This window comes from Hyperolius riggenbachi, chromosome 12 (genome assembly GCF_040937935.1).
Source record: "Hyperolius riggenbachi isolate aHypRig1 chromosome 12, aHypRig1.pri, whole genome shotgun sequence".
In the NCBI taxonomy this organism is placed as follows: Eukaryota; Metazoa; Chordata; class Amphibia; order Anura; family Hyperoliidae; genus Hyperolius; species Hyperolius riggenbachi.
This window is the reverse complement of record NC_090657.1, coordinates 140838060-140865061: the sequence shown is the minus strand read 5'-3', so window position 1 is coordinate 140865061 and position 27002 is coordinate 140838060. Positions and strand designations below refer to the sequence as shown.

At 43.7% G+C, this 27002-nt stretch overlaps 1 long non-coding RNA gene across 2 annotated transcripts in view; it reads right to left on the bottom strand.

The window, feature by feature from the left end:
- LOC137541534 (uncharacterized) overlaps window positions 1-27002 on the bottom strand; it is a 571959-nt gene that overhangs the window by 429856 nt on the left and 115101 nt on the right. For both annotated transcript variants that reach the window (XR_011025201.1, XR_011025200.1), the window contains exons 2-3: window positions 765-836; window positions 523-651 (exon numbers count right to left, since the gene is read on the bottom strand). This is a non-coding gene — a long non-coding RNA (uncharacterized lncRNA). The remainder of the gene's footprint in view (window positions 1-522; window positions 652-764; window positions 837-27002) is intronic.

Genomic DNA, 27002 nt, shown 5'->3' with positions numbered 1-27002 from the left:
TTACAAGATGAATTAAAAGCGTAACCCGACAGTATTGTATCAGTCTTAATATTGGAGTGTAAAATGTGTCTGTGGCTAATGGGATACTAAAGCCCTGGTATTGTTTTTATTTTATTAACCAAGTCTAATAAGCATAAAAAAACACGTTAAAAGTAGTATAAGGCTGAGTGAAATATGCAGCTTTATTCTCTACAGGATATTATGGGAACATACAAACTGGTAAATAAAGGGTAGCAATTATGCCTGAGACAAGACCTCATGGGCCTCATCGCATGTACAAATTTCACGCACCCTATGGAGCTACCCCCAGCTGAGCAATGCCTGTGTCATTATATTGTATAAATATACACAGGGCAGTGTGTACAGTATATCATCCTACACAATTAATATAGATTATTCACTTCAATTTGTTTTTTTTCTCTTGCAGCAAGATTCCAAACCTCTTCTAACTGCTATTAATTTATTCTACAGGGCTAAAATGCCCCCTACTGTTAGCAATAATTAATACAACATTACTCCTACCTTATATTTGTGGCAGGTAATGTGACTCCTGGGGGTAGAATAAGAGGATTTCAGTTGAGGAATAGTCACTACCCTGTCTTCTTAAGCTTAGCCTAGTATAATACATCATTTAAACGTCTGAGTCAGGACCTGTGCAAGAGAGATAGAGGCTAAATGGACAGCAGAAAAATCCTGTAACGGTTTTAATTCATGATGTCCCAGAGTAACAGCATTATTGTTGCTTCTAACTGCAGTCGTCTTACCTATAATTCTTCAAGCTCTCTTTTAACTTGATCCCTTAGGTCGCCTCTTCCTCTAGCTCATTCAGCTTGTACCTGCGTGTACAAATAGGGGAGCTTTAATCCATAAATTGGAATTACGAAGTTCAAATCACAGGAATAAAAGGATTGGTGAAGTCGATGGTCTGAATGAAAGTAACTCTGTTTTCATTAAATTGGTATAAACATAATTTAGTTCCATAGAAAGTATTTTTCTAACTTTACATATGAAGACATCTTCAGTGGAAAAAAAAGTTTAAAGTGTGGGCAAATACATTTTTGCTATGCCTGGAAACTGGCACTTGATAAAGGCGTCTGTTTAAAATGGTGCAGGATAGTGGCAGTAAAATGGCAGTACATTTACAGATATTCTACTACTTCATTCATAAAATAAAATATCAGTAATATTTACAGATATTTTACTATGACCTAACTTCTCCCTAATCTCACATAGAATCCTCCCTTGGTGGGCGCCTCACCTTAAAGTGTACCAGAGATGAACAATAGCCAAAGTTTTATACATACCTGAGGCTTCCTCCAGCCCCATCTGCACGGATCGCTCCCACCACGCCGTCCTCCGCCTTCTCCAGCTCCGGTATCGGGTCCCCTAACTTTGGCAAGTCGCGGACAGTCTGAGCATGCACTCCCTCCGTCTCTCTCCAGCAGAGAATAGTCAAGCGCCTGCGCAGTACTATTCTCTGCCAGAGAGAGACGGAGAGAGCGCACTGCGAAGTTAGGGGACCCAGTACTGGAGCTGGAGAAGGCTGAGGATGGCTGCGAGGGAGCGATCCGTGCGGATGGGGCTGGAGGAAGCCCCAGGTATGTATAAAACTTTGACTTTTTCTTTTTTTTACCGGTAAACATTCACTTTAAAGGAAACCAGAGACGAACAATAGTCAGATACTCACCTAAGGAGAGGGAAGGCTCGGTCCTAATGAGCCTTCCCTCTCCTCTCCCGGTGCCCGGTCTCGCGCAGGATCCCCCGTGGCAGTATTCGTATTCGACCAGTTCGGTCAAATACTGCCACTTCCGCATGCCGAAGGGAGCTTTCGGAAGCCTTCAGGAGCACTCGGGCTCCCGATGACGCGGCCGCTCCATACTACGCATGCGCGAGCGCCCTCTATGACGCGCTCGCGTGTACGTAGTATGGAGCGGCCCGTCTTCGGAAGCCCGAGTGCACCCGAAGACCTCCGAAGTCCCTGCGGCGGCGGACGCGAACGGGGAAGCCAGCGCAGCACCGAGGGCACCGGGAGAGGAGAGGGAAGGCTCATTAGGACCGAGCCTTCGCTCTCCTTAGGTGAGTATCTGACTTTTTCTTTTTTTAAACGGTACCCATTGGCTTTAAACCCTACCCCCCGCCCCCCAAGGGGGTGCCAAACCGAACTTGACCCAACCAATACCCCCCACCCCCCTGGGTGCCTAACCTTAACCCCTTCAGTTGAGAACTAAACTTAAAACCCCCATTAGAAATTAAGTAACCTGAAAATCCCCCACCACCACCACCGTTGGTAACTAATGCTAACAAATCCCCAACCCCCTCCCCCCAGTGTGGGTGACTAACCTTAACGCCAGGATGCATTCTATTTAAAATGATACCCACTATAATAACGTGTGCTGCCCCTGCATCTTGCGCCCATTTCAACTATTCCGTGGAAACTGTGCCCATTACCAACAAATTATTGGTTTCTGTCAACATAGAAACAGTAATGACAGTTTTCTAAAAAATATGTAGTAACCGTTATTTGCATTCCAAAGACCCTTATCCACTCAATTTGATTTGATTGCACTCGTTATGCCGCCCACAACAGCATTATTGCGTTTATTTTCTGCTGAAATGTTGCACACGTTGCGTTTATTTTCTGCTGAAATGTTGCACACGTTGCGTTTATTTTCTGCTGAAATGTTGCACACGTTGCGTTTATTTTCTGCTGAAATGTTGCACACATTGCGTTTATTTTCTGCTGAAATGCTGCCCACATTGTGTTTATTTTCTGCTGAAATGCTGCCCACATTGTGTTTATTTTCTGGTGTCTGGGGTAACTGTTGCTGCAGTTATTATTTAATGGTTATAGTTGGCTATATTTTCTGCTTTGGGGTTAGAGTATACTAATAAATAGCATCACACAGTTACTGTACACCCATGATGCAAATCCTCGTTTCACCACATCATGGCGGAAACACTGCTTTCTTATGCCTCGCTGTTACATCATTATGTTAGCCCCGCCCATACAATGGCATGGCCACGCCCACTTTCCAGCACGACCCGTCCCAGGTTGAACCCAGAAAAATCTGGTCACTGTATCTTAGAGAGCCTGGCACGTAATTTTACCGATATTCTATTTCCAGGCTCCTTTTTTCCAGGCACCTTTTTTACATAGATACAAATCAAGCTACCAATATGTAAAAGTATTCAAAGTTGTCCTCCATTTTTCTGTCAGGGTTATTCTGAATGTAGCAAGATACTGTTATGGCAGTCTTTAAACCCTGCATCAACTAAATTCAGATCACGCTGCACAAGTGTCAGCGTCTGTCTTGGCGTAACCATATGCATAATACAATATATATATATATATATATATATATATATATGTATATATATATATATATATATATATATATATATATATATACATAGATAGATAGATAGATAGATAGATAGATAGATAGATAGATAGATAGATAGATAGATAGATAGATAGATAGATAGATCTCCCTCTAGACTATAGTTTGCGTGGATGTGATGCAGGTGACTTGTAGGTTATGGGGTTTCTGAAGAGCAGTATAGAATGTGGTGGCTATTGGAAAGAGGCAGGGCTTTCCTACCACGCAGACTCCTTCCCTTCTGGCTACATAGTAAGGCACAGTCCAGCGATAGGAACAGCATCTAGACAACAGGAAGCATGGATGGTGCATGATGGAGCTGCACAGTCTGAAGTTGTAGACCCCGTATGTGAATAGCAGAATGGATGACTCCAACTATCTGTTAAACAATATATATATATATATATTATATATGGTATGTATATATATATTATATATGGTATGTATATATATTTATATATGGTATATATATATATATATATATATATATATATATATATATATATATATATATATATATATATATATATATATATATATATATATATATAATGAAATTTGTCTGTAATTGGTTTACTCTATTTTAGGGAGTCATGCTTATGCTTCAATTTACATTGTTCTGGTAAGATTATTAATACCATAAAATGGGTAGGAGTTCTGGACAGCTAAAGCTTATATCCTGGTAAGTGAGATTTATTTTTTTAGGTTCCTGATATTTTGCAATAGATTTCAGTTATAATAACCCAGCTGACTGATTAATGATCAGGTCACATGATCACAGTTCTTCTGTTCTTAATTCATAAGATGACCAGGAGGTGGCACTATGTGTGCAGCAAAAAAGGCATCTACCGCATCTCTTTCGTTTTGGCACTGGGTGTGGTATTCGGTCACTACACTGGTCTACGAGTTACCTTGCTGAGCTTTGGCACATAAGTAACCACCTTCTGTTCTTGTAATAATCTACCCCATCATGCTTTGCAATGTTACACCACTGTGGTATATTTAGCAGCCATTATATACCAGTGTCAAATACCTGTGGGTTTGTGTTGGTGAAGTTATTGGGGAAACTGTGATGGAATTAGGATTTGTAACTTGGTAAAACAAAAGCACCTCAAATAATATAAAACACACAACTCTTGTCACCATTGTTAAAGGTCAACTGAAGTGAATGGATATGGAGGCTGCCATATTTATTTCCTTTTAACCAATACCAGCTATCCTACTGGTCCTCTGCCTCTAAAAGTCAGAACAAGCCTGCAGCAGATCAGGTGTTTCTAACATTATTGTCAGATCTAACAATATTAGCTGCATGCGTGTTCCTGGTGTTATTTAGAGGTGTACCGAACGGTTCGCCGGCGAACGGTTCCAGGCGAACATTGGGGGTTCGCGTTCGCCTGCGCCAGGCGAACTTTTCCGGAAGTTCGATTCGCCCCATAATGCACTATGAGGGTCAGCTTTGACCCTCTGCATCACAGTCAGCAGGCACATTGTAGCCATTCAGGCTACAGTAAGCCCTGGAGCCCCACCCCCCCCTTATATAAGGCAGCCTCCGGCAGCCATTACAGTGACTCGTGTGCCTGCTAGAGAGAGGAAAGGGACAGCTGCTGCAGACTTTTTCTCTTAGGGACAGATTAGTTAGGTTCTAGGCTGCTTTGCTTGTTCCTGACTGATTAATATTGCTTTTAAAGCACCCAGCAACAGCTCTTTTCAGAGCTCAACCTGTACATTTTTTTTTCTGACACTTTTGTTGCATGCACAGCCTTGCTAATTGATAGTGTGTGTGCCACTGCCAGCAGCCCAGCACATTCAGTGACTGACTGCCTGTGTGTGTGACAGGGAGCTGCACATTGTACTACCCAGTACTGCATATACCCCAGTACCTGTTGTGTTTACTTAACCCACCTCATCACTGCATATACCTAGCTTTGTGTTGAGTGAACCCAGCTCACTGCATCTAACTACCCAGTACCTGTTGTGTTTACTTAACCCACCTCATCACTGCATATACCTAGCGTTGTGTTGAGTGAACCCAGCTCACTGCATCTAACTACCTGTTGTGTTGAGTGAGAACCCACCTCACTGCATCTTAAGTACCTTTACTGTATACTGTTCAGTGAACCCAGCTCACTGCATCTAACTACCCAGTACCTGTTGTGTTTACTTAACCCACATCATCACTGCATATACCTAGCGTTGTGTTGAGTGAACCCAGCTCACTGCATCTAACTACCTGTTGTGTTGAGTGTGAACCCACCTGGCCACCTCACTGCATCTAACTACCTGTTGTGTTGAGTGAGAACCCACCTCACTGCATCTTAAGTACCTTTACTGTTGAGTGAACCCAGCTCACTGCATCTAACTACCTGTTGTGTTGAGTGTGAACCCACCTGGCCACCTCACTGCATCTAACTACCTGTTGTGTTGAGTGAAAACCCACCTCACTGCATATAGCTAGCATACCCCCGAGATGGACAAAATGGACAAACCAGGTAGAGGAAGAGGTAGAGGCAGACCCAGAGGAAGGCCACCAGGCACCGGCAGGTCTGTGGCTGTGCGAGGTGGTGTTGCTGTGATTTCATGCGGACCTGCCCCAAAATACAGTGCTCAGAAGAAGGCACGTGCCATCACTTCCCAAAATCGTGAGGAGGTGATTGAGTATTTAACACAGAACACCTCATCTCCCGCAGCCACCAGCGCTACAACAAGCACCACATCCGCTGCATTTGACACTTCGCAGGAGTTATTTGGTGGTGGTGGTGGTGAAATCACTGATTCCCAGCCACTACTGCAACAACAACAAGAAGGCGCAGGTACACCACCTCATACGTCTGAGTTAGGTGGCGATAGTATGGACGTAACGTGTGTGGATGGGGATGATGGTGGACCACCTGAAGTTGGTGCACTTGAGGTGTCTGAGGAAAACGCAGCTGGCAAGGAGGATTATGATGACGATTATACGGATACCACATATGTTCCCGGTAGAGGAGATGACCAGGGAGACAGTTCAGAGGAGGAGTCAGAGAGGAGTAGGAGGAGACGACTCCATGATAGAAGCAGAGGGAGCTCGTCCTCAGAAACAGCTGGGGGCAGTGTCCGGTGCCATGTATCGCCAGCTAGGGCCAGGGAGCACACATGCCCTTCAACGTCAGCTGCTGCTGATGTCACCGTAGCGCCATCACCCCAGGGGGGCTCAGCGGTTTGGAAATTTTTTCACGTGTGTGTCTCAGATCGGAGCAAAGCCATCTGTTGTCTCTGCCAGCAAAAATTGAGCCGTGGAAAGGCCAACTCTCACGTAGGGACAAGTGCCTTACGAAGGCACCTGGAGAGAAGGCACAAACAGCTATGGCAAGAACACCTGAGTAAAAGCAGCACTCCTCAAAAGACAAGCCAAACTCCTTCTCCTCTTCCTCCTTCAGGTGCATCATCTTCATCCACTTTCTCCCTTGCACCTTCACAGTCACCCTCCTCCACACCGCCTCTTCCCTTGAGCGGTTCCTTCTCCTCTGCCCACAGCAGTACCCAGCTGTCCGTGAAGGAAGTATTTGAGCTGAAGAAGCAAATGTCTGCCAGTCACCCTCTTGCCCGGCGTCTGACAGCTGGCGTGGTGGAACTATTAGCTCGCCAGCTATTACCATACAAGCTGGTGGAGTCGGAGGCTTTCCATAAGTTTGTGGCCATTGGTACACCGCAGTGGAAGATACCAGGCCGCAATTATTTTTCTCAAAAGGCCATACCCAAACTGTACCGTGCAGTTGAGAGGCAAGTGGTGTCATCTCTGGCACACAGCGTTGGGTCAAGGGTCCACCTGACCACGGATGCCTGGTCTGCCAAGCACGGGCAGGGCCACTACATTACATACACAGCCCATTGGGTCAACCTGGTGACCGATGGCAGCAAGCAGGGAGTACGTTGCTGCGCAGAGGACCGACTTGTCACACCTCCACGGCTTGCAGGCAGGCCTCCAGCCACCTTCTCTCCACCTGCTATCACCGCTTCGCTGTCGTCATCCTCCTCCTCCTTGGCTGGTGCCGCCATCTCCTCCCCAGCTACACAGCCCCAGCACCCCAGGGCCTATGCTGCATGCAAGGTGCGACGGTGTCATGCAGTGTTAGACATGTCTTGCCTGAAAGCGGAGAGTCACACTGGAGCAGCTCTCCTGGCTGCTCTTAACAAACAGGTGCAGCAATGGCTGACCCCGCACAAGCTTGAGATCGGCAACGTGGTGTGTGACAATGGCAGCAATCTCATTGCTGCGTTGAATTTTGGAAAGCTGACACACATACCCTGCATGGCACATGTGCTTAATCTGGTCGTGCAAAGATTTGTGTCCAAGTACCCAGGCTTAGAGGACGTCCTGAAGCAGGCCAGGAAGTTGTGTGGGCATTTCAGGCGCTCTTACAAGGCCATGGCACGCTTTGCAGAGATTCAGCGTAGAAACAACTTGCCGGTGAGACGCCTGATTTGCGATAGCCCGACTCGCTGGAATTCCACCCTGCTGATGTTCTCTCGCCTGCTAGACCAGGAGAAAGCCGTCACCCAGTACCTGTATCATTACAGTACAAGGACACAATCTGGGAGGATGGGGATGTTGTGGCCCAACAACTGGACACTGATGCGAAATGCATGCAGGGTCATGGAGCCCTTTGAGGAGGTGACCAAACTGGTGAGTCGCGATGAGGGCACCATCAGTGACTTGATCCCCTACGCCTACTTCCTGGAGCGTGCCGTGCGTAGAGTGGTGGATACAGCTGTGGAGGAGCGTGAACAAGAAGAGTTAGGGCAGCAGGATTCATTGGAGCCATTTACACACGAACCCGATGTTTCCACAACACCGGCGGCAGCACAGAGGGGAGGAGGAAGAAGAGGAGTCGTGTGGGGAAGGAGAGGAGTCAGACTCTGATGATGGTGATGATGAGGAAGGTGTTTCTGTGGAGGAGGAAGAGGCGGCGGAAGGAGAACAACCGCAGCAGCCATCACAGGGGGCTTCTGCTGCTCCACGTTCCCATGGTATTGTTCGTGGCTGGGGGGAGGAAGAGGAGTTGCGTCCCATCACTGAGGAAGAGCAAGAGGAGATGGAGAGTACCTCTGCATCCAGCTTTGTGCAGATGTCCTCTTTCATGTTGTCCAGCCTGTTGAGGGACCCCCGTATCAAAAAACTCAAGACGAATGACCTGTACTGGGTGGCCACGCTACTAGACCCTCAGTACAGGCACAAAGTGGCGGACCTCTTACCAACTCAACAAAAGGCGGAAAGGATGCAGCACTTGCAGAACAAGCTGTCGATGATGCTTTACAATGCGTTTAAGGGTGATGTGGCTGCACAACGCAATCAAGGTACCACTGGCAGTAACCCTCCTCCTCCCAAGTCCACGCAGGCAAGAACAGGACGCTCCAGCGATCTCAGGGTGATGTCGGACATGCGGACGTTCTTTAGTCCAACTCCTCGCCATAGTCCTTCCGGATCCACCCTCCACCAACACCTGGACCGGCAGGTAGCCGACTACCTGGCCTTGAGTGTGGATGTAGACTCTGCGAAAAGCGACGATGAACCCTTGGACTACTGGTTGCGCAGGCTTGACCTGTGGCCAGAGCTGTCCCAATTTGCCATACAACTTCTCTCTTGCCCTGCCGCAAGCGTCCTGTCAGAAAGGACCTTCAGTGCAGCTGGAGGCATAGTTACTGAGAAGAGAAGTCGCCTAAGTCACGACAGTGTTCAGTACCTGACCTTTATCAAAATGAATGAGGAATGGATCATGGAGGGCTACTGCACGACCGAAGACTAAGTCAGTCCACTCCCCACACACAGCATCTCTGCCTGCAGGCCGCTTGACTGCCTTCTCCGCCACTACCAACAGGGTCCAGGAGTCTAGGCGGATTCCTGAATTTTTAAGGCCGCTGCTAGCAGCGGCCGCTACACTAATTTTTCTGGTGCGTGTACATGTGCCCATCCCCCTTCGTGATCATTACCTTGCCGCGGTGAAGGGGCTTGCGCATCACAATGAAGCAATGACCGCCGGCTATTTGAGTGTCTCGGGTGGGGGTGGCACACAAAAGATATTAAGGTCGTTGCTTCATTGTGGTCAGACCAAATTTGATCAGCTGGAAAGTCACTGTTCTGTCATTCAGCTACATCAGCCGGGCAAGCATATGGGCTGAAAAGCCACCATCACCTGCACTCTCGTCACGGTGCGCACCAGTCCAGCACGGCCGTCACTACACAAACGGCTGTTTGCAGTCACTGCATACCTTTTACTGCATCTGTGACTGCACATTATACCTGGCAGTCAGTGCATAACTTGCACTTGAATGGATACACTTTCAAACAATTTAAAAATACAACCATCTAAACTTTCAAACAATTTAAAAATACAACCATCTAAACTTTCAAACAATTTAAAAATACAACCATCTATCATTTTCAAAAAATTTACAAAAAGGGCAAAAAAAACTTGCCCTCCGTAAAACATTCTTGGCAAATGCTTTCGACTTGGTTTGTCTTCCACTGGCTCAAGGGTCCATCTGACCACAGATGCCTGGTCTGCAAAGCACGGTCAGGGCAGCTACAGCATGGGTCTCAGCAGGCTCCCACTTCGGGCCGGAATCCAACCTTCATTCCCCGCGGTGACAATGGCAGACTTGCCCTCCATAACGGATTCCCGTTAAAGGATTTAAAGTTAATTCATTTCAATTAGGGCCGCAAAAGGTCCTCCTGAGTCCTGTATTGTTATTTTTGGTCACTACCTCGGGGCGGACGTGCATGCCTGCCTGCTTCCCTCCTTGCCTGGATGTGTGGTGGTAGACGTTGATCAGGCTCCAACTCCGGAACGCAATACAAGAGGGAGCTCGTCCTCAGAATCAGCTGGGGGCAGTGTCCGGCGCCATGTATCGCCAGCTATGGCCAGACAGCCAACATGCCCTTCAACGTCAGCTGCTGATGCCACCGTAGCGCCATCAGCCCAGGGGGGCTCAGCGGTTTGGAAATTTTTTCACGTGTGTGTCTCAGATCGGAGCAAAGCCATCTGTTGTCTCTGCCAGCAAAAATTGAGCCGTGGAAAAGCCAACTGTCACGTAGGGACAAGTGCTTTACGAAGGCACCTGGAGAGAAGGCACAAACAGCTATGGCAAGAACACCTGAGGAAAAGAAGCACCCCTCAAAAGACAAGCAGCGGAGAACAACCGTGGCAGCCGTCACAGGGGGCTTCTGCTGCTCCACGTTCCCATGGTATTGTTCGTGGCTGGGGGGAGGAAGAATGGATACACTTTTAAACAATTTAAAAATACAACCATCTAAACTTTCAAACAATTTAAAAATACAACCATCTAAACTTTCAAACAATTTAAAAATACAACCATCTATCATTTTCAAAAAATTAATAAAAAAGGGCAAAAAAACTTGCCCTCCGTAAAACATTCTTGGCAAATGCTTTCGACTTGGTTTGTCTTCCGCTGGCTCAAGGGTCCATCTGACCACAGATGCCTGGTCTGCAAAGCATGGTCAGGGCAGCTACAGCATGGGTCTCAGCAGGCTCCCACTTCGGGCCGCAATCCAACCTTCATTCCCCGCGGTGACAATGGCAGACTTGCCCTCCATAACGGATTCCCGTTAAAGGATTTAAAGTTAATTCATTTCAAATACACAGCAGGGCCTCGAAAGTCCGCCTCCTGTATTGTTATTTTTGGTCACTACCTCGGGGCGGGCGTGCATGCCTACCTGCTGCCCTCCTTGGATGTGTAGTGGTAGCCGTTTCTCAGGCTCCACACCGGATTCCATCCCTCATTTCCCGGCCATTACCCGGGGTCACAAATGACAGACTTGCCCGCCTCCATATGATTCTCGTGAAAGGAATGTGGTGTCATCTTTGCCCGCCATAACTGGTTCTCGTTAAAGGATTTAAAGTACATTCATTTCAAATACACAGCAGGGCCTTGAAAGTCCTCCTCCTGTATTGTTATTTTTGGTCACTACCTCGGGGCGGGCGGGCGTGCATGCCTGCCCGCTGCCCTCCTTGGATGTGTAGTGGTAGACGTTGCTCAGGCTCCACACCGGATTCAAACCTCTCATTCCCCGGCCATTACCCGGGGTCACAATGGCAGACTTGCCCGCCTCCACAGGATTCTCATTGTAGCGGTACTGAACAAGTACACAGCAAGTAGAAAATGTAAATTAAAAACAAAACGTAAGCTTTTTAACAATGCCATGGAAAGTTGAGAAGGAAGTCACACATTACCTGACATCACTGAGTGAGGAAGAGCAATCACGCCATGTTGCGCAGTAGTCCAGCATGGCCGTCACTACACAAACAGCTGTTTGCGGTGCGTTACACAGTGAGTTTGGTGTGTCAGTGTGAAGCAGTACTCTAATTACACTCCCTGTTTGATGTATACACATGCAAGATGTTTGAAAGCACGTTAGGCCTGCAATTTAGCATTCAATGTGATTTCTGCCCTTAAAACGCTGCTTTGCGTCACATCCAGATTTTTCACCGGGACTTTTGGCATGTATCCCACTCCGCCGTGCACCCCTCCAGGTGTTAGACCCCTTGAAACATCTTTTCCATCACTTTTGTGGCCAGCATAATTTTTTCTATTTTTCAAAGTTCGCCTCCCCATTGAAGTCTATTGCGGTTCGCGAATTTTTCCGTGAACCGAACCTTCTGCGGAAGTTCGCGAACCAAAAATTGGAGGTTCGCGACATCTCTAGTGTTATTCAGACACTACTGCAGTCAAATAGATCAGCAGGGGTTACCAGGCAACTGACAATGTTTAACAGGAAATAAATATGGCAGCCTCCATAGTCTTCTCCCTTCAGCTGTCTTAAGTCTTGTTTCTACTGGGAATTGTGCTTTTAGAGGATTCTTTTTTTTTTTTTTCTCCTGGATTTTGCTTTAACAGTGGCTGTGCAAAGCTTTGTAGACATTTACGGTTTATCACAGTTTACAATATTAGCACACCAGTGTGTTCCAATTAAGCTGTTTAAATGCAGAGGCTCCTTTAAAATTATTTTGATATGCTTCAAATAAAAATTTGTGAACACAAACACTTGAGATATTTTTACAGAGATGATAAACACATTCTGTTTATTACGTGGACACGATCACCCAGTTCTGAGAGCCAGTACGTGCTAATTAGGATTTTTTTGGTAGTTTGCTCAATCACATTTGCACAGTTTGCACAGTGCTTTGGCTCCAATGTGAGTGGGTAGCTGTGATATATATTTACTGTTACTAAGTAACTAGAGGGTCCTGAAACATGACTTTGTCGTTTTATTTGGAAACCATGAGAAGTGTTATTCAGTGGGAGCACTGTGCTGGTTAATGTAATGGGAAAGATAGAAGAGAGAAGGAGTAATGCAATGCCATTAGACTCCCATACAACATAGACGGACAAAGAGCAAAGCTACAAGAACAAAGTGCAGTAATTCACATCCCATCTCAGTTTTCTGCTGAAGTCACAGTGGCTGCCTGTAACTAAGCCAGAAGAGACAGAGGATGATATATTAAAGCTGGAAAACATAACAGACAAAACAAACCTAAACTGACTAGAAAAAAAAAATCTGTAACGTCATATCAGAACATTGTCAGAGTGACTTAAAAGTCAGTGAATTATTGCAGTTACAGTCATGTGCAGCACTAACCGTAAGAACTTGGAGTAATTCCAGGCTATAATGAATTTAGTGAAGTGATACTTCAGGATAAAGTGCAGGGCCGCCGTCAAAGCAGTACAACCAGCAGTGCTGTATGGGGCCCGGGCAGAGTCTGAGGCTTGAACTACCTGGACTAAAGTGCCATTGCTTTAATGAGCGCTGTTGCATTGTCACAGTATGCTTGCTGTTGATCAAAATGCACATCCTCTCTGCTCACCCATAACCTCCGGCAGCTCTGCCTCCTTCCCCCTTAGACAGCCCGGCTCTTACATTACTGCACGCCCGCCCCACACAGAGCTTCATCAGAGCATGTATGGTGTAGAGCTGAAGTTCAGTGGCAGAACCGGAAGTCAGCAAGGAGGGAGGGAGAGGTGCCTCTTGAACCAGGATTGCCAGAGACCAGAGTCGTGGTATGATGTACCGAGTTGCCAGCTGCTTTTGTGCACAAAAGCCAGGGTGGCAGCCTGGCAGGCAGGAGCAGCTTTACAGCAACAGCAAGCCACACAGTCTCCATGTGTGATCTGCATTTCACTGTACCCCAGGTACTGCAGTCATGCTAATTGACAGTGACCCTTACAGTCAGAGCTGGATCATCCACAAGGCTAGGCACCTGGTGAATGTTAGCCGAACAAAATCTTACTAAAAAGCCAGGTAACCATCAGCGGTGGACAAAAACTGCCATCTTGCCTAGGGCCCCATTTCATCCAAATCCTTTTCTGCTTACAGACCCTGAGGAATAGTGGTGTCCCCAGTGTGTGTCATCAGCTTTACTACTTCACTAACACCACACGGAACACATAAGAGCCCAATACTGCTTTGCACCTAGCACCCACTGCACTGCAACTTAGCACTCAAATCTACTTTCCACCTGTTGCACTTGGCACCCAACTGTATATAGTACTAACAGCCCTTGCCACCCATTGATGCTTAGCAATCACTGTACATTGGCAATCAATGCCTCTCCCTGCCTAACCTTAACCATCCTCCCCTGGTGCCAAACCTTAACCTCTCCTCCCGCCTAAACTTATTTACCATGTGCCTAACCTTAACCCATCCATCCTTGGTGCCTAACCTTATCCCCGTAAACCACTCCGGATAATTATCGTTCATTGCTGCTAATTGGGGCCTATTGCCACCTATGGCGGTACATTTTTAGCGGAGCTCCTCCAGGAAGGGAAGGGGGCTTCCAGTAGGTTTGCCCAGTATGATGCCCAAAAATGTTCTGATGGCAGCCCTGATAAAGTGTGAAAGCACCACTGCATCAGCAAATTACTGCAGATCTGCCATTGCTATGTTAACGGAGTTCAAGTTGGAATTGGGGGAGGCTAATGATGATCTAGGGTACTGCACCGCAGCCTCGTACCGTGGGGTGGTTACACGTGCTGTATTTGTCAAAGTAAGGGTTGGGAAATTCAGCTTGGCTACATTTCCAAATCAACAAGTAAAATGTAATAAATAAGCTATGACATCTTGAAGAAAAGAAGAAATGCCACAGTTCTTACAAATCTGTTTTCTCTCATTCAGCTGCTGGCTGCCTAGATCTGTCTGCTCTCCCCTCTCAAGAATAGACAGCAGAAAGGTGAAGTTCCGCTCATTGCTCCAAGTGTATCAAAATCTTTATTGAGTACAGGTTACATAGCTTGAAGATTCGCGAATTAGCGAATCTTCAAGCTATGTAACCTGTACTCAATAAAGATTTTGATACACTTGGAGCAATGAGAGGAACTTCACCTTTCTGCTGTCTATTGTCAGGGTATGAGTTGCCTGGTTCCTGCCCTGCTCCCATTCATCGGGGTTGAGCGGACTTCACCTTCCTTTTCTCCCCTCTCAAGGTTGTAGGTAAAGGGCTTAAATTCAGTAAACAGGTCTATGGGAACTTCTCACACAAACAAACTCTGCCCACAAGAAAAAGAAATTGAGGAGAAAGCGATAACAGTTTGCACCCAGAACAAGACCATGGGAGTGTTGCTAACCATCTGTATATGAGAGCCTCTAGCAGGCTGAAATGTGCTCGGAGAACATGGTCCTACAGGGCTGTGGAGTCGGAGTCAAGTAGTAAGAGCAATTTTTGCGTACCTGGAAAAAATGCACCAACTCATACTCCCCAAAAATGTAAACTGTAATTAAAAGAAAAGATATGATAAAATGTTCTATTTCTCAGATAATAGTCATCATAAATAAAACTTATATATACAGCCTACAGGCTAGCTGTGCTTAATCCACAAAATTGAAATAAGCCAATCAAAAAATAAATAGTTACTACTTACGTGTGCTGCTGCAATAAAGAAGTCACCATATTTTTTAAGTCAGATATACATAACTGTGATTGTATATCTGATGTGTACACAGCAGGAATCTTTTGTATATAATAAATAACATCTCAGCTGTAAGATTAAAGCTTGATGTGTAGTTTTGTCACTAATAGGAATGGTCAATTAGGTGTAAATAATATTGTGTTGATGCAGGTTTAAGCAAATTTTGAGTGCAAATGCATGCACACCCTTTGCTCATGAAATGAATGAATTTAATATTGTGTTAAAATTGGGTTTGGTGACTACAAATTAAGTCAGAGCTGGTTCACACTATGGCTCTTTTCAACGCTGCTGTTAATTTCTCTCTGTGGGATCATTATCGCTGCAGCGTTTGTGTTTATAAATCGCAAACGTGCTGCATGGGAGCGATTGCTTTGTGATTCTAAATTGCGATTGCAATTTGCTGTTTGAGCGTGAACTAGCATGTTTTGCAGGCAACCTCACCTTTGCACAGGTGGGGAAATTAATATCTCAGCTACATGGAATCCCCCTAGTTGAGACACTTATTACCCCACCTATGCATGGGTGAGATTGCCTGCAAAACATGCACCGTTGGGGAGTCAAGAGGACAGGTTTGAGGAACACTGCCTTACACAGTAGTACAAATGAATGCACTCCCCACCGCGCTGTTGTGAATCCACTGAGAACGCAGAGGTGTTGTGTATCACCCATAAACCTGGTTCAGATTGTGCATGAAGTATGTGCAATAGAGGAAGAATCCCCCTATTCTCTTGCAGAGTGCCTGCACATCACTCTTACATGTACCCATATTTAGACTGCCTAGGGGCTGATGGATGATCTTGTTTCCTGCCTTTACCCTCTACAAGTACTCTTATCAAGGACTAGTTTTGATTTCTATTCAACAGCTACTCTACAGTAATATCTTAAATTTAGTTAACTGCATCTCTGGAGTACATACAAAAAAAAACCACAGAGATACGCTAATGCTTTAAAGTTATTGTCCCAACACATTGTCTGTTTAATAGGATTCACTGGAACTCCATATAGCTGTGTTCAGGTGCATTGATCTGCCCCCTTGCAGGAAGTGGCCCTGATATTTTCTGTATCAGAGACAGAAAAGGTGATTGGGTGGCAAGGCTACACACTGGAATCAAGCAGATATGGGGCTCTGGTGAATCTTATTATACAGACAACATACTGGGGCATTCACGTTGTTAATGACAGGCCAGGATGGCTGACATGGGTAAGTGTCAGCTTCCTGACCAGGAGCTTTTTGTACCAAAAAGCAGATACCATCTTAATTTAGCTTTAAAATTCCTTAGCGTTCGCAGTGATGAGATGCCTTTTATGTTATATACTTTCAATCAACAATCAATTGTAATGTGCTAATTGGAGGAGTCGGAGTCAAGGAGTCGGAGTTGGTGGAATCCTAAACTGAGGAGTCGGAGGATTGTTGGATTGACTCCACAGCACTGCAGTCCTATCTGACTGACCAATCATAAGTAGTAAATTAAACACTTCTGATATGTACAATGATACCCCTAATGTTCAATATATCACTTTTTGCCATTTTCTAATTAATTTGAGTAAAACAAGTTTTGCTTTGGGCGCATATGCACTCAACTTTAACAGGACATAATCTACTGTACATTTTCACTTAGCTGTTAGCAACACCTGTTGATTACTAGGACTGTGAGAGGGTTGCAAACTTCTTTGACATCTAATAGCAAACACATTCAAAAAGAAAAGGTTTTCTGGATTGATTTTAGTTCTGTAGTGTTATTACATTTTCTCTGGGTTTTTATATATATATATATATATATATATATATATATATATATATATATATATATATATATATATATATATATATATATATATTTTATTGAGAAGAGGAGACCAAATCCATAAACATCACCCAAATACAACAAAGTACAATGCACACTTCTCCACATTTTGTAACATTTTACAAATCAAGAACATCCAAAAGAAACACATAATAAACAAGACAACCCCCCCCCTTATCCTCCTCCCAATCTATGTATTATATTCCTATCATATCTAATCCCCCAAAAGTACCACACATAAGGATATCCATCCCACTTCCAACAGAAATCATATTTCCCTCCACAAGAGACGTCTCCCCTACATCTCCACCATATTCCAGCTTGTCTTGAAACATGTACCACCTTTCCTATTTATCATTAACCTATTTTAGTTCCTGGACATAGAAACTACGGCCAGGAACCATGCACGCTACCGGCCCGCGGTTCATTAGCCAGGCAATCAGTGAATCGGGCTATGGTGCCCGATCACTGATTCCTCTCCCCCGCTGAAAAAGCGACAGCTTCTCTCGGAAGCAGCGCCTTTTCTGGCTGTTACCTCCCCCATGCGTCTCTCTAAGCGTATGTTACGCTTAGAGTGACGTCATGTAATCAAACTCTTGTGGCCAAAAAGTAATACTACAACTAAAAGTAAAAAAATATAAAAATCAACACACATTTACATTATAAACATATTGTTTACATCCCACCCTCCCAAAACTACCCAAATAATATGTTTAATATAAAAAAAAAACCATTACAATAAAAAACATGTAAATATTTACCTAAGGGTCTAAACTTTTCAAGTATCAATGTAAAGATGAAATATTTATATATTTTTTTATTTTAAACTTGTAAATAGTGATAGATGCAAAACGGAAAAATGCACCTTTATTTCCAAATAAAAATTTTGTGATAGGGACATAATTTTAACGGTGTAATAGCCGGGACATATGGGCAAATACAATACGTGAGTTTTAATTATGGAGGCATGTATTATTTTAAAACTATAATGGCTGAAAACTGAGAAATAATGAATTTTTTCCATTTTTTTCTTATTCTTCCTGTTAAAATGCATTTACAGTAAAGTGGCTCTTAGCAAAATGTACCCCCCAAAGAAAGCCTAATTGGTGGCGGAAAAAACAAGATATAGATCAGTTCATTGTGATAAGTAGCGATAAAGTTATAGGCTAATGAATGGGAGGTGAACATTTCTCAAGTGAAAACGATGGAACAGGAATGGGTTAAAAAAAACAATTTATCCTGCTGAAGAGCAATCTGATTCTCCAAATTCTTAACCCTATTTACTCTTTCAATCTTATCTTTAAGAGTAGGAGGATCCTGATATCTCCATTTAGCAGGAGTTAAACTTTTAGCCGCTATTAACAGTTAAGGAACAATTGATCTCTTATATCTACTAATGAAAATTGTCGTATCATGCAATAACACTTTCGCTGGATCCCAATCGCCGCATTCATCACACAATCTTCCAATACACTTCAGCACTCCATCCCAAAAACTTGAGATCACCGGACGCTCCCACACCTAATGCATCAGTGTACCCTTTGCCCCACAGCCCCGCCAACACCTGTCACTTACTCCTTGGTACATAACGGCCAGCCTATCTGGGGTCCTGTACCATCTAGTACCATCTTAAATAATAATTTAAAATTAACTTCCTTAATTCTTGAGCTGGCAGAAGTAACATAAGCCAAAATACACACCTTCCTTTGACTATTAAAGAAATGCCAGAATCCTCCTCCCACTTACTTACTCAAATTAACCTTTTATACAGGAACGATATCAAATGCATGGGAGAAGCCTCCTACCTAAAAAGTTTTTCAAACTCATTAAATTCCATATTACGAACGAAAAAGTCTCCTATTCTCTGCCAAAGAATGCTCCAACTGTCCAATGATTTTAGATTTTTATTTATCAAAATAGTGAGGGGAGTCCCACACATCTAGCCAAAAGTGGAATTCCACCACCCCATAGGTTCAGAGTGCATGGGATTTTTCCAAGAGAGCGACCGCCTCCAGGATTGCTGGTTTACCTGAGTGGAGTCAGGTTAAGACACTCCACCTGCCTAAAGTGGTCGGTTGCCCCTCATGCAACCCACCTTTGTGAGTATTCCTTTGTCGAACCCCCCCTTTTTTTCAAAACCTTCACCTTTTGTGACATACTGCACCATTTGGGCTTCCGTTGTCTGTGTTTTTTTTCCACAGTACCCCATCTTAAGCCAAAAGGAAGTCCACTTTGGTAAACCCCTGAAAGTTTCAGGAAGCCAGAATGCTCTTGTCAATTCCTTTTCAATATTAACCCAACTTTTGACTCCTCCCCCATATGTCCAATAGAAAAGTCTGACCAAAATACAAGCTTTATAATATACTCTTAGATCAGGAAGTCCCAACCCTCCTTTTTCCTTTTGACCTAGTTAAAATCCCATAAGCTTACTTCAAGACCTTCCTCTGCCAAATGAATCCAATAAAAATGGATTTCAGAGATCTGAAAAAAGCTGCAGGCACACAAACCAGAAGCATAGACATAAAGCCTGGGTAGAACATTAATCTTAATAACATCTTTTTTTTTCTTCTTTTTTTTCCCCCTCTCAAACTCCGCTTTTAGCATGCTACCCAACTAAGATCAAACAGGCTTCATAGGTGCCCTCTTATGTTGGGAAATATTTGCATCATTGTCCGAAAAAAAAAGAAAAAAAACTCTTAATATGAAACAATTTTAGCCAATATACAATGCAAAAAAAAAAAAAAAAAAAAAACATACCTAACCTACTTTTACTCATCCATACCTTCATTCACTCTCACATCCATCCATATTCCTAGAACATCTTCTTCAGAGCTCCTTCATATTTCATACCAGCAGGAACCAGTTTCTTACCAGCATCCTAGTCAGCAGTAATCGTCGAATTGCCAAGACCCATCGCTAAGCAGTAGGTACAATTTCAACTCGCCCGATAAAAAAGCGCCTATTCTATACTACGAAGAACTTTGTCGCATCGCATCGTGCCTTGGCTCTACACTAAACATGATGGCAAAGTGAAGGTTCGTAAAACCTCTACCTTCTCCTTGTTGTCGCCGATCTCCGTCCCTGCGTCCGAGCGCCCGTGATCCGCTCTAATATGAAGGAGCCCCTAAGTATTATCTTTCCTCTTTTTTTTTATTAAGAATGCTAGCCCATTTTTCCTTAGCTTGACGTAACTCTTTGTCTCTAGTATCTATACTTTCCTCTGCCTTCAAGAAACTATACACCTCCCATACCCATTTTGCAATTGATGGTAGATTAGGGGTTTTCCAATTCTTTACTAACAGCTTCTAATTAACTTATGACATTTATTCTCTTTATCACTTTTTGAAAAACCAAGCAATGCAATACAAGGATCTATTCTACAGTCGTTGTCAAGTTCTCTTCTTTAAAAAAAGTTCAATCTTACTCCAGAAAGACTCAATCACTTTGCACTTCCACCACATGTGGATATTCATCTTAATAATATCTATACATCCAAACCATGAAAAACACCTCCCTCCCCACCCTTCCAAGTCCTTCTTAATATAATTTAACAAAGGGAGAATATTAACAGATAACAATTTGGACAAATCACTCGATAACATTATTCCCAGATATTTAATTGTTTCAGTTCTAAAGAGCAATGGAAAATTACTCTTAATCTGATTCAATAATAAGGGAGACATTGAAACATTAAGCGCCTCAGATTTCGACATATTAATCTTAAAATTTGAGTAAATACAATATCTCTCAAATTCCATCATCAAATTAGGCAGTGACACCAATGGCTCAGTTACATAAAATAAAAAAACCTCCAAAAAAACCTCCAAAGTCAAAATAAATATAACAAGTGACATAGGGCACCGCTGCCGCCTACAGTTAGACAGGGAGAAGGCATCCGACAGGACCCCGTTCGCTGTAACCCACGCAGTAGGATTAGAATACAATGCATTAACCCACTTTAACATATCCCCAAATCCCACCAATTTTGGAGTAGCCATAATAAAGTCCCAGTTCACCCTGACAAATGCCTTCACCGCTTCCGTCGACAACACCATCATAGGCACCTCCCTCATTGAAGACCATCTAAATAATGACAGCTTTAGCCACGTTATCCCTCCCTTCCCTACCTGGCACAAACCCCACCTGATCAAATTTAATAACTGAACCCAACCAAGGCTTAATTCTCTCCACTAAAATTTTTGCGAAAACCTTCATGTCCAGGTTCAATAATGAAATAGGCCTATAACTTTGACACAAGGCCGGAGCTTTTCCACTCTTATAACAATTTTACTGTATGTGCCTTTAACACTTCTCTAGGTAAAACAATACTATTTTCTAGAGAATTGAAGAATCTGCACATAGGTGGAACCAACACATCACAAAAAGTGGAAAAATATTTTTTTTTAATAACCATCAGGCCCCAGTGATTTACCCAACTTCATAACTTTTATCATAGCTATAACTTCCTCCTTAGTTATTTCCTTCTCCGTAATATCCCTACTACCGTGATATTTTTGGCATACCTGACTCCTCCAAATACTCTCACACATTCCCTTTACAAACTCACTCAACCTATTCTTAGGAAGACCATACAAAGAAGAAGAAGGAGAATATTTCAATATATTAGCTATATTGTGTGCCTGCAACTCAACAACCCCCTTTGGATCCTTTATCTTAGGGACATACATACTTTTTATCTGTCCTTTTAGAGCCCTAGCAAGCCATTTACCACTTTTATTTGCATGTTTAAACCATTTAGCAGTAAAATCCTATTCTTTTCCCTCAATCTTCCCTTCAACAAATCAGATAGTTTGCATCCTTCCCCATTTAATTTAGTTAGGACTTCCTGATCCAAAGTACCCTTATGATTCAACTCCAATACCCTTATTTCCGGCAATAAAGCTGTAATCTTTTCATAATATTCCCTCTTCTTTCTAGCTCCCAGAGAGATAAGACTCCCCCCCCCCCCCCACACACACACACACCCTTACCACAGCCGTTTGGGCCTGCCAAACTATGCCCTTGTCCATGCCTTCCAACTTCTTTTATCTTGTCTTTAATTTCAGGATTATCCAATAGATTGCAATTGAGTCTCCCATGCCAATCCCGTCTGCTTCTCATCTTAAGCTCTAAATCAAACCACACAGGGACATGATCCGAAATAGTAATGCTTCCAATATGGGAACCTTTAAGTCTATCTAAATGATATTGATCCAAAAACAACATATCAATCCTAGTATATACCTTATGAACACTAGGAAAAAAAAGGAATAATCCTTCACAGAAGGAAAAAGAGCTCTCCATACATCTACAAGATGCAACTTCCCTAGAATTGTTTTAATTGATTTATTGGCTACTGCAGAAAAGGCCCTAGAACCCAATGATACATCTACTCCAGGATCCAAGACCCAATTGCAATCTCCCCCCAAAACCACACAACCTTCTTTAAAACTTTCCAACTGTTCCAATGTAGTTCTGAAAAAAGTTGCCTGTGACACATTAGGTGCATAAATATTAGCAAAATATAAATTTCCCCCAATAGTTGACCTTTCACAAAAATATATCTACCCAACAAAAGAAACACAAAAAACATCCATACCCAATTATCCTCACAGGATACCCACCTCCCGAGAACCCCGTTCTCCTATTCTCAAACCCCATAGAGAACTACCTGAGAGAAGCCTGAGTAGATTTAGGCAGCCCCACCCACCCCTCCACCAGGAACGCGCCTCTATTCGAAAAGGGCGCCTGGAAAAAAGGGTGCCTGGTGTAACCCATATATCCCAAATTCGGCTACAAAAAGGGCGCCTGGTGTAGCCCATATACCAACTTCGGCTACAAAGGGCACTTGGTGTAGCCCATATATTCCAAATTCGGCTACAAAGAGCGCCTGGTGTAGCCCATATATGCCAAATTCGGCTACAAAGGGTGTCTGGTGTAGCCCATATATGTCAAATTCGGCTACAAAGGGCGCCTGGTGTAGCCCACATATGCCAAATTCGGCTACAAAGGGCGCCTGGTGTAGCCCATATATGCCAAATTCAGCTACAAAGGGCACCTGTTGTAGCCCATATATGCTAAATTCAGTTACAAAGGGAAACAGGTGTAGCCCATATGGCTAATTCAGCTGCAAAGGGTGCCTGGTGCAGCCCATATATGCCAAATTTGGCTACAAAGGGCTCCTGGTGTAGCTGAAAAAGCTAGTTTTAGTTTATAAAAAGGATGTTGTTATAGGCAAAACTTGTTGGGCTATAAAAGGGCTCTAGATATAGCTGAGAAAAGTGATTACTATGACCTAACTTATCCCTACTCTCACACAGAACCCTCCCCTGATGGTGCCCAACCCTAAGACAGCCCCTGGTGATTACTATGGCCTAACGTCTCCCTACTTTCACACAGAACCCTCCCCTAACCCCCCCCCCCTTGTGGTGCCTAACCCTAAGACCCCCCAGGTAGTGCCTAATCCTAAGACTCCCCTGGTGGTGCCTAACCCTAAGCCTCCTAGGTGGTGCCTAACCCTAAGCCTCCCAGGTGGTGCCTAAGCCTCCCCTGGTGGTGCCTAACCCTAAGACCCCCCAGGTGGTGCCTAACCCCAAGACCTCCCTGGTGGTGCCTAACCCTAAGACCCCCCTGGTGGTGCCTAACCCTAAGACTCCCCTGGTGGTGCCTAACCCTAAGACTCCCCTGGTGGTGCCTAACCCTATGTCCCCCCCTGGTGGTGCCTAACCCCAAGCCCCCCCCCCTGCTTGTGATGCCTAATCCTAACCCCCCCTGCACCCCCGAATCAAAAATCTCAGCTATAAAAGGGTGCCCTTTTATAGCAGAATCAAAAACCTTGTAGCCAATAACCTTGTAGCTGAATAAAAAATATGGGCTACCAAGGGGCGCCCGCTTGTAGCCTATATCAAAACTCGGGCGCCCTTGTTCACCACTTTGTAGCCGATATTTGCAGAAATAACATTGAGGTCTATGGAGGCGCCCTTTTCATACAGGCAGCTCAGGCGCCCTTTTCAATGAATCCCCAGGAACGCATCCCCAAATTCAACAATCTTATATCTTATAATACCTTTAAACAAAAAGAAAAAAAAAATATCAATACAAACTATCTACGTATTAATATACAGTACATCAGCCCATTATTAATAATCATAATAAAGCTCATTTTTTTTTATTCCAACACTTCTCCTGCTGTGTATAAGAAGCATCAAAACCCAGCATGTCTCCAATCCTCAAAGTTCACAAAAGGGATCTCCAAAGATTCACAAAACTTTTTCAACTCATCCTTGGATCTTAAAGTAGCTGATTTCCCATTCAGACTTGCATTTAAACTGAACGGAAAACCCCATCTGTATTTCACACCCGCTTTTTTAAGTTCCTCTAGCACTGGCTTCAATGCTCCTCTAATAGACAAGGTTCTCCAGGACAAGTCCGGATACAAATTAATTATGCTCCCATCCATTTCTAGCGGACCATTGTCTCTAGTATTAATCATAATCTCCTCTCTGTCAGAAAAACGTAGACGTCTGCAAATCCAGAAATAACATTGATGTCATACAAGCAGCTCAGGTGCCCTTTTCAACAAATCCCCAGGAATGCATTCCCCAAAAAATTGCACCGCTTTTAGACACTAAACTTCGAAAAGAATTATAATGCCAAGGGGGTTAAGTGATCCATAATGGGTTCAGGTTTTTAAAAACCTGGAATTTGCATCATTGCAGTCAAGACTGGATTTAAACTCTTCCCACCCCTTTCCATGTGCGACAATGCCTCTCCCATTCTACGTGTAGCCCCATCTTCCATGTGTTACATCCATGTATTGCAACCTCTTTCTTTCATGTACAGCTTCCTTGGTCATCAGCTTTCCTTTTTTATGTGTGACTTCCCATTTGCAGTCTTCTCTTTCATATGTAGCAACCTCTGTTTTATCTCCAGGTGCCACCTTAGGCTGCTGCCTCCCAAGGCCTGGGCCTTTATGGCCTTTCCAAAAATCCAGCCCTGATTGCAGAGGCCCACCCTGCTGCTGTGCCTTCTAGAAGAGGGCACGTCTCATGCTGCCACTGACCCTCCTTCCCAGCACTCCCTATGTGAGAGGGTGTGGCTGAAAATGCCACTTGTTTTACTCCAGGAAATTGCAGGAGCACAATCGTTGTGCAAATTATCCCTCCCTCCACTGTAAGGAACCTTTCCACTGAAAATTGCTGTCACAAATGCTCCGTGATGGGATTGCAACTTTTGCATTTCATGCTGAGCATTCTTTGGCGCAATTTGTGTGTGGTCAGTCAGTCATTCTCACAGTGTGCATAATTTTTTAGTGGATTTGTACAAAAAATACCCAAATGCAGGAAAAATGAACCATGCAATGTGTGTTTTTTTTAATTGAGGAAAGAATGAATCACATTAGTGGCAACAGATCTGTTTGCTGCACGGCATACGCTTCAGGAAACACTGGAGCGGAGTATCCTGCGACACACAGTACAGATTCTATGATATTTTTTTCAACAATACTTACTAAATTAAATAAGCATTTAATACTTATTCATAGCACAAATTTAGTAAGCACAGATTTGCACTTTAGAAAACATTTGGCTAGAGTTGAACTTTAATCATGTATTCCAATGCATTGTTATATCACAGTCTAGCCTATTACATACATCTAATTCCTCCCTACGGGTTACTGTACATCATCGCGTGCAAGTCTGCTGTTTTCAATTAGGCTCCATGTATTGTGTTTTGCACTTTAGAATGCTTCCCTAGCACGCCTGTAGCAACCGCAGCTCGATGTGTTGGGCCACGATGCTGTCCCTGTGATGTGCGTTTATGTCTGGGGGCAGATTGTAACAAGATGTGATCATTTGCCCCACGTGTGGCTGCAGAGGGAATATTTGTGTGAAGCAGCAGAAAAGATTTTAAATGCTTGTGAAGTTCCTTTAACCAGAGATATATCTAAACAGATGAATATATTAAGATTAATTAATTAAGGACTTCAACACAAATCCCTGAGGTTAGTTAACATGTAGAGACTCTGCACTGATGAAAGGCTAGCAGAACACAAACTGCCCAGCCACTGCAGAGCATTCCATTCTGGAAGAGGTTAAAATGCCCCATGTGAGTCCTGAGTATAATTGGGGAGATATCAAGGTTAGACGAGGATTGAGGAGTACAACAGAGGAAGCTGTGAGTGTCCTGCATTCCAACAATAGCAAGGCAATGTGCCCTGGCTCTGAGCATTTCTCCGGAGATGGGAAGTTAAGGGAAAGGTCAGTATGCATGCAGAACTTTATTGATGCATCAGTAATAAATATGCAGGACAACTTCAAGAGTGAATTGTGCAGGCACTGGCAGAACAGGCTTCCTTACAGTGTCTGTGACAAATTCCTTTTAGCCTAGTTTGCTGTTAATGTGGACATTATTAGCCTTTCTTAACTTTCCCATTTGATCACTAACTTTTTTTTTTTTTTTTTAAATCAGTAATTTTTATTGAAATTTTTACAAATTACAAGTAGCAGAAAGCAATACAGGCTGTCTTGTCACGAATAACACAGTGGCAGTGTTTTCCATACATTACAGTCCAAGAGGGTTACACACGAGTAAATAGTAGATACTGGCCATGCCAACACATACGTAGCAAAATGAGGTAAGCCTCCTGTATTTACAGTCCCTTAGCCAGTTGTACCAAGGGGCTGATTACCACTGATGTTTGAAGTACAAATTTATAACCTATACTAGCATACTTATAATCACAGAATTAAACTAGGCTAAAATATACTGGGACTACCTAGTTCTACAAAAACATGAACACAGAATACAGAATACACCTCTGCCTTCCTATGATCTACTAACTTTTCCAAGCTTAAATCTT